The sequence below is a fragment of the Antechinus flavipes genome, chromosome 2, assembly GCF_016432865.1.
Source record: "Antechinus flavipes isolate AdamAnt ecotype Samford, QLD, Australia chromosome 2, AdamAnt_v2, whole genome shotgun sequence".
NCBI lineage: Eukaryota > Metazoa > Chordata > Mammalia > Dasyuromorphia > Dasyuridae > Antechinus > Antechinus flavipes.
Genome location: NC_067399.1, coordinates 380,706,819 through 380,715,540, shown reverse-complemented (window position 1 = coordinate 380,715,540; position 8,722 = coordinate 380,706,819). Strand labels below are relative to the sequence as shown.

The window sequence follows — 8,722 nt, the reverse complement described above, 5'->3', positions numbered from 1 at the left end:
TGTTGTGCTCCATATTCAGTTCCCATTGTCCTCTCTTTGGATGCACATCATCACAAGACCACTGGAACTGGCCTGAATCACCTCGTTGTTGACGAAAGCCATATCTATCAGAACTGATCATCCTATAATTTTGCTGTTACTGTTTGTAATGATCTCCTGGTTCTGCTCATTTCACTTGGCATCAGTTCATGTAAGTCTCTCTAGTCCTTTATGTAATCATCCTACTAATCATTTCTTATAGAATAATAATATTCCATAACACTCATATAGCATAATTTATTCAGTCATTCACCAACTCAAGGGGATCCATTAAGTTTCCAGTTTCTTGCCACTATAAAAAGGGCTTCCACAAACATTTTTGCACATGTGAGTCCCTTTCACTCCTTTAAGATGTCTCTAGGATATAAGATCAGTAGAAACACTGCTGGATCAAAGGGGTATACACAGTTTAACAGCTCTTTGGTCATATTTCCAAATTGCTCTCCAGAATGGTTCACACAGTTCACAACTTCACCCACAATGTGTTAGTGTCCCAGTTTTCCCACATCCCTTCCAACAATCATCATTATCTTTTCTTGTCATTTTAAGGCAATCTAAGAGGTGTGAAGTGATACCTCAGAGTTGTCTTAATTTGCATTTCTCTGATCAATAGTGATTTAGAATACCCTTTCATATGACTAGAAATGGTTTTAATTTCTTCTTCTGAAAATTGTCTGTTCATATCCTTTGACCATTTATCAACTGGAGAATGGCTTGAATTCTTATAAATTTGAGTCAGTTCTCTATATACTTTAGAAATGAGGTCTTTATCAGAACCCTTGAAGGTAAATTTTCCCTTGCTTATTGCTTCCCTTCTAATCTTGTCTGTATTGGTTTTGTCTGCCCCAAAAATTTTTAACTTAATATAAGAAAAATTATCCATTTTGCATTCAATAATGTACTCCAGTTCTTCTTTGGCCACTAATTCCTTTCTTCTCTACAGATGTAAGAGGTAGAGTCTATTTTGTTCTCCTCATTTTCTTACAATATAACTATTTATATCTAAATCTTCAATGTATTTTGCTTTTATTTTGGTATATGGTGTTAGGTCTTAGTCAATGCCTAGTTTCTGCCATACTCATTTTAAATTTTCCCAGCACTTCTTTTCAAATAGTAGGTCCTTATCACAAAAGCTATGGTCCTTGGGTTTGTGAAACACTAAATTACTATAATCATTGGCTATTTTGTTCTGTGAACTTAACCTATTCCATAAAAATATGGAATGCTTCATGAATTTTCATGTCATTCTTGTGCAGGGGACATGCTAATCTTTTCTGTATCATTCCAATTTTAGTATATATGCTGCCAAAGCAAGCACAACAAATTAAAAATGAGAGGGGAAAGATTTAAAAATCATTTAGTTAACTTTAATATTATAGATAAAGAAACTGAGGCTCAAAGAAATTAAGTTGCTGGCCAGAGATCAAACCCTAGTGTCTTGGAAGGAGAAACAATTCTTTCTAGGGAGTCCTATGTTAAGAAAGGCAATGAAGAACAGCTTGGAATTCCACAAATCACTAAGGCCTAGAGACATCTCCAATTTGGGTACAGTCCTTTAAAAATGTTGCTTTTTTGCCTTTCAGTTATAAGCTCAAGATAAATTCTGGGATCCATCAAGGAGGATAGATTGATAGATAGATAAATAGAGAGGTAGGTAATAGATAGATAAGACTTGACATTAATTACACTTGAGTTGTTTTGCTTAAAAAGTCAAGCCTAAGAATACACACACACACACACACACACGTGTGTTATTAGTACATATGTATATATGTGTCTATATATCTACATGTGTATATATGTATATATATACATATGTAACATTTTAAAGGTAGTTTTCATAGTATTTATAGTCTTTTTCATCTTTTATTAAGGCACAAAAATCTGTCTTTTTTTGAGTCAATGCTATTGGATCCATTTAAAATGCATGAGCACTGATGTCTCTTTTGCTATCATCTTTTAGAGATGCAGTGTATATGACAAGAGAAGATTTAATACGTGAATCAAATAATATGGAGTTTAGCAGGTTGATTTTTATAAATTATGAAATATTGGATTGTTAATTATAAGCACTGTCTCAGCATCTCCAATCATATAGTCCCTTAAAACATGTAAGCCACCATTATAATAAATTCCTAGAATATACCCCATCTTTGTTTCTGCCTGTGGAAATTTTATTTTTTTGTTTTTTCAACATTCCACCTAGGTGCCACTTGCTTTTAGAAGCCTCCTTTGATCTACATAACTGAAAGGGATTTCGAGATATTTAATTTACTGATATTTTATTTGAGGAAACTAAGAACTAAAGCATTAAGTGATGTTAAGTGAGAAAAGCAGAATTTAAACTTAGGTCTTCTGACTTCAGAATAAATTTTCTTTTCATTGTATTTCATTTTTCTTTATGCCTCCATATCTACTTAGAGAATTTTTTTGCTCATCTCTCTTTTGCTGTTGTATTACATATCTATTTGTCTTATATTTAATTACATATCAAATAGCTTATACATTCCTTTGGGGGCAAAGATGGTGTTACTTTTTATTTTTGTGTCCCTAAGGTCCAGGAAAAGCTGTTGTTTATACATATGTGTAATAAATATTTGCTGCTTTTATTTGGTTATAAAACCTACTCAGACAGTGTCCCTAGCTCTCTTCGTACCTTTTGATGGAATTTAGTAAAACAAACATTTTTTTTAAAGTGGTCAATACATAAAATATGTCTCTTGCATGATTCTTGGTGAATCTGTGACAAGAAAGTAATTTCTTAAGAATTTTGTTATTTATCTGGGAGGAAGAAAACAATGACCTTGTTCTCCAAGGTCCTTCAACTATTATCCCCATCCCCACTCCCACTCTTCTTTCAAATGGGCAAATTTTTCTCACAAGTAGATAAAATGATACTGTGGTATCATGAAAAGAATGACTTTAGTTTTAGAAGATCTCGGTTCAAACCCCAACTTTTCCATTTGCTCTGCCTAGGTGGCTTTGGGCAAGATTCTGCATGTTTAAGCCTCAATTTACTCATCAATAAAATAGAGGCTGGATTCTATTGCTTTTATTTTTTTTCATCTCTATTACTTTCCACTATCCCCACTGTTGCTCATTACCAGATATTTTCTCTTGCAATTAATCAACCTTAAAACTATGATCCTGTGAATGCCTGTAGGTCAGTATTACACATGGGTTCCTCAAACTTTTTAAATAGGGGGCCAGTTCACTGTCCCTCAGAGTGTTGGAGAGCCAGACTAGAGTAAAAACAAAAACTTTGTTTTGTGGGCCTTTAAATAAAGAAACTTCATAGCCCTGGGTGAGGGGGATAACCATCCTCAGTGGCCGCATCTGGCCCACGGGCCCGTAGTTGGAAGACCCCTACGAGAGAATAGAGTTACTTTCTTCTGCTTTTTTCTAAAACATACCTATTAATACCATATGTATTAAACAACATATTTGGTTTGACAATGCAAATTATTCTTTATCACAGACCAATAATTTTACCAAATAACCTTTTATTCAATGATAGTGGACTAAAGACACAAGATGAAATAGGAAGGAAGATAAAGCCTTGTTTGTAAGTTAGAATTTTTCATTCATATCTCCTCATCATTGTCTAGGTAATGTATAGAAAGGAAAGTAGCAAAGACCAGTCATCAGGAATAGTGGTTTCTTCAGTAAGACTTCCTAAACCTAGTGCCGTGAAAATATGCACTGATGAAATCTAAGTCCACTAGGAAGACTAATTGACTGGCTTTCATTTAACTTCACTTAACAGTTATTTTTTTGGAATATAGAATTGCAGCCACAAATATTGTCATCACTCAGAGTAAATATTCTATGAGAATATCAAAATATGAATCATATCCCCTTTCAGGACAGGTGGCACTGACTCCACTGGGTCTGGTGTATGGGAGCAATTTCCCTTGAGCAAAGAGGCTATAACTTTATTTACATAATGCTGTGCAACATTATCCTAAATAAACAAATATTCCTCATGATGACAACATTGGATCAAATGTACCTAACTATTAGCATGGCCCTCACCAGCAGACACAATTTTCCAGCTGGGGATTTTCTCTCCTTGCCATTGAGAATTCACAAATGTTCCCCTGTGCAAATGCTGGAATCTCTATCTTGTTCTTTAACTCCTTGTCTCCCATTCATGCTCCTTAGTTGTTAACATTCTGTCTTATTCTCTCTTTTCTACACAGAGATCCCAGACCTCAGGCCCAGGAGTGATCCCCAGATGGCCAGGAATAGAGATCATATTTTCATTTTATTCCCTTGGCAAAGTCCCAAAGGCAAACAAGAACAAGCTAAGAGCTGAAACATACTGGAGTTACAAGCCATAATTCCAATGTTTTAACATGTAAACAATTAAAAATAAAACATAATCAAAATAACCGGAATAAAATGATTCTGCTGGACCAATAGAAAAAGAGAATCAAGGATGGTTTTTTTGAGCATTGAGACCCCAGAAAAATCACTCCTTCTATTCATAACCATATGTCAAGTACCTTCATATGCAGGATTTATACTAAAGTTCTCCTCTGGGTTCTTGAAGTCCATATCATTGAAATGCAAATTCTGACAGGTCTAATCAGGTTTGATAAGATTGACCCAATAAAATACTGTTGGCTGAGAATAGCTAACTTAAGAAGACTACTACTACTAATAATAAATAATACTTATTATATAACACTGTGACATTTACAAATTACATGCATACACATATATGTGTGTATGTATACATATATATCATATATGTCACTAAGTATATGCATTGTATGCACATATATACACATGCTTATATAAATATGTGTTTGTATTTTTTCAATCTTATCTGTAACTCAAAATCATTTTATGAGGTAGGTATTACAAGCCTTATTTTAATCATTTTACAGATAAAAAAACTGAAGCTGAGAGAAATGAAATAATTTAACCATGGTCACAAGCATGTATCAGAGTAAAGATATGAACCCAGCCTTTCTGACTGCAAGTTCAACACATTATTGACTATGCTATGCTATTTTATGCATGTATTTATTTAAAGATTAAATAAAAAATAGAAAAAGAAAAGATTTTTCATATGCACAGCAGAACCTAAGAGATAATTCAAAATATGAAACAATAAATTTATATTTCAAAAGCATATCTAATAATTATAACCCAGTGTAGTCAGACATCCTTCTTAGGGCCAAGTCTTTTCATATTTTTCTTAATCTATCAACTTATCATTTCCTACACTACAGTAATTTTCCTAACTTATATTATTTATATTATATTATTGTTTTCTAAGTATTAATGTGATTAACAAATAGTGTTGTTTCCTTGTTTTTCTCTTTTGCTTGAATTTATTTTAACTTTAACTTTGTCTGAGATCAATGATTACTACCTCTTTTTTCCTAATAAATTCTACTTCTTATTCTATTCTATCCAAATGCAGAAAGTAATGAATGTAAGTAAACTGACAATTTTTTTTTGGGGGGGGCAATAATTTAAGACTACCAACAATGAAAATGTACATTCTTACAAGAAGAAAATAAGTTTAACTGAGGTACCATGCTTCTTTCTAGGAAAGATACAAAAATGAAAGATGGTAATGCTAATGACAATTATGGCAATGATGAGAACTGACTTTAAATAGCTCCCTTAAATATGCAAAATGCTCTACATACATTATCTCATTTAGTCTTTATTCTAAAAAAAAGTATAGAATCTAATAGCATTCACTACACTAGTAAAAAATAGATGAAAAAAAGGATAAAATTAAAAATGAGTAGATCACTTCTAGGTGAAGGCACTTCATGAGAGAGATCTTATATTAGCTGAATGTTAAAATGAAGAGAAAGATTTTAATAGCCAGATGTTTGTGTGTATGAGGGAATTTTGAAGCATGATCTTTATCTCTTTTTTTATTTTTAATATTTCCCACTATTCTCTCTTCACCCATTAACAGATACTTCCCTCTATAATAAATAAAGGCAAAGAAAACCTATCAATATATTGGCCAAAACATGAGTGTTATTCTGTTCCTCATTCATCATCTCTGACACAGGATAGGAGGTATGCTTGCCAACAACAATCTTCTGAAGACATGATAAACTGGAAAGTGAAAGAATTCAAAATCTGTCAAAGATGTGTTCATTGTGTAAATTGAACGACATGTTCTGCTCATTTGACTTTGTATCAGCTCATTTAAGTATTCAAAAATGTTTCTAAAGTCTCCATATTCATTATTTATTAGAGCAACAATACTCTACTACATTGATATACTAAAGTTCATTTAGCCACTTTCTAATTGATGGTTGCTCACATTGTTTCAAATTCCTTGTTACAACACAAATAATTGCTTTAAATATTCTTATACTGATGGCTTTTGCAAACACATAATGTTGGATAAGGCAGAACAAGGTTTGTGAAATCAGGCCAGTAAGCTAGTTTGAAAAAAGCCGGAAAAGTCTGAAGTAAAGCTTTGTTAAGTAAGAAAGGAAGATTGTTTGGGACTGGAATATGACATGAACAGATAATTAGGAAGATTGCTTAAGTAATGATATAGAGAATCATTTTATATAATATCCACTCTTAGTCATTTATGGACCTAAAGTATCCAATATAGAAATAAGATTGATAATAAATGGCAGTACTCTTTAAAAATCCGTTGTTATTAAATTCTGGAAATTCTTAGATTCAATTTGAAATAAATATGATAATACTTTCATTAACTAATGGAACAAATGGTGATATAAATAGAAAATTTAGAAAATAATATATCTAAATCAATATATATATATATATACATATATTTAGATAATTATATGTATATGTGTGTGTGTGTGTGTGTGTGTGTGTATCTACATCTATGTCTATATCTATATCTATATCTCCAAATCCAAGGAGGAAAAATAAAAACTAAGCTGAAAAGCTGAATGTTATCCTGAAAGAGGGGAAAAGAAAAACAAGTTTATATTAGAATCTATTATTTAGTATAATTTCTTTTAGGAAAATCAGAACTAGTTAGAATATGACAAAAAAATAAACATAAAAGAAAAGAAAAAAGTAAGCATTTTGAAAAAGATAAATAATCAAATGGTTATATCCTAAGAAGGGAAGATAAATTATTGACCTTTCACAATACCACCATCTTTAAGAACCAAAGTGGAATAAAAAACTAAATATAGACATATGTGTGTGTGTGTGTGTGCATGTGTGTGTGTGAAGAAGAAGAGGCAGAGACAGATATAGGCAGAGAGAGACTAAAAAAAGAAGAATATGATTAGGAGGAGGAGGAGGAGGAAGAAGAGAAGGAGGAAGAAGATGATAAAAACTAAAATATTAGAGAAAATAAGGAATGCAGAGTTAATGGGAGAAATTTGTCTTTCTTTAGTAATGGGTACAAAAGGATTGAAGATTACATAAGTATAAAATAGGGCCATATTGTCAATGTATTTGATAAAGATAAGCAGTTAAAAGGAGCTATTATAATAGGATATATTATGCCTCAGTTGAATTCAGAAAATCAGGGATAATAATTATAATCTGAGAGGTCAAAATTAAAAGTTGCCATAGTTAAAAGAGATAAGCAAACAAATTGTATTATGTTCCAAAGCTCCATAAAGAATGAAATGTTATCAATATTAAACACATGTACTAAATGATGCATTTAATATTTAAAAGAAAAATAATTAAACTACAGGAGTATGTAGACAATAAAATAATGATTGTTGGGGATTTTCTTGTGCCCCTTTAATACCTAGACAAATCCAACAAAAAGACAGACAAATAAATAAAAAATTATTTAAGAAAACTGAATACAATTCAAGCAAGGAAAGATATGATAAACTCTTGCGAATTACTGGATGGAGGTCCTAAGCTATATATCTTTATTGGCTTTACATAACAGACATGACCATGGCCATGACAATGAGAATTCAAAAATAAATTCAAAAAATTAAAAAATACCTTTAAAGTTTACACCTAAATAAAAATTGTAATAACCAAGATGAACTTGAAGAAAGCATTAAGACAAAGGGAAATAAATAACATAATCCCAAAGGCTGAGTGCATTAAAAAATAATCAAAGAAACCAATAAATACCTATGAAATAAAATTATATCAATGAGAAAACATACTAAAACTTTTGGGATACTAAAAAGTAGTCTTAAGGGGAAAATATAATTTTTATAATTACATATATCTAGACTTCTCCTTTTATTCCTTCCATCTACTTGCTTTCACTAAAGAGTAACTTTTTTTTTTCTATGTAATGGGCTGAGGCTTGAGTTGATGCACTGAGGTCCCAAGCACATGAGGCTAAATAGTAATTGGACCATACTCTATTAATATATAAGCTTGGAGAAAGAATGGCCCCCGCCCACTCTTTGTGCAAGTCCTGATGTGTTGTATAGGAAATGACGATTTTGGTGGGTGGAGGCAGGGGAGTGGAAAAGGAAGGGGAAGGAGAGACTCTAGCATTTTTGCAATTGCAATCAGGACGGCTTTTCAGCTCAGATCTCTCTCTCTGCTAGCTGGCTTCCTGTCGCAGCTGCCCATATTGCTATGGCAATCTTTTTTCACCTCTTCACTTCAATAAAGATTGAAGATTTTTCCCTTAACCTGAGTTCCTGACTCCGGCTGATTTTAAATACGCGGTCATTACATTTCCAGACAACACTGTTTTCCTCACTTATCT

At 32.3% G+C, this 8,722-nt stretch overlaps 1 non-coding gene across 1 annotated transcript; it reads right to left on the bottom strand.

Moving 5' to 3' along the window:
• Positions 1-1,250: 1,250 nt before the first annotated feature.
• On the bottom strand, positions 1,251-1,357 carry LOC127552538 (U6 spliceosomal RNA). Its single transcript, XR_007951414.1, has one exon. It is a non-coding gene; the product is annotated as a U6 spliceosomal RNA (small nuclear RNA).
• Positions 1,358-8,722: the final 7,365 nt, after the last annotated feature.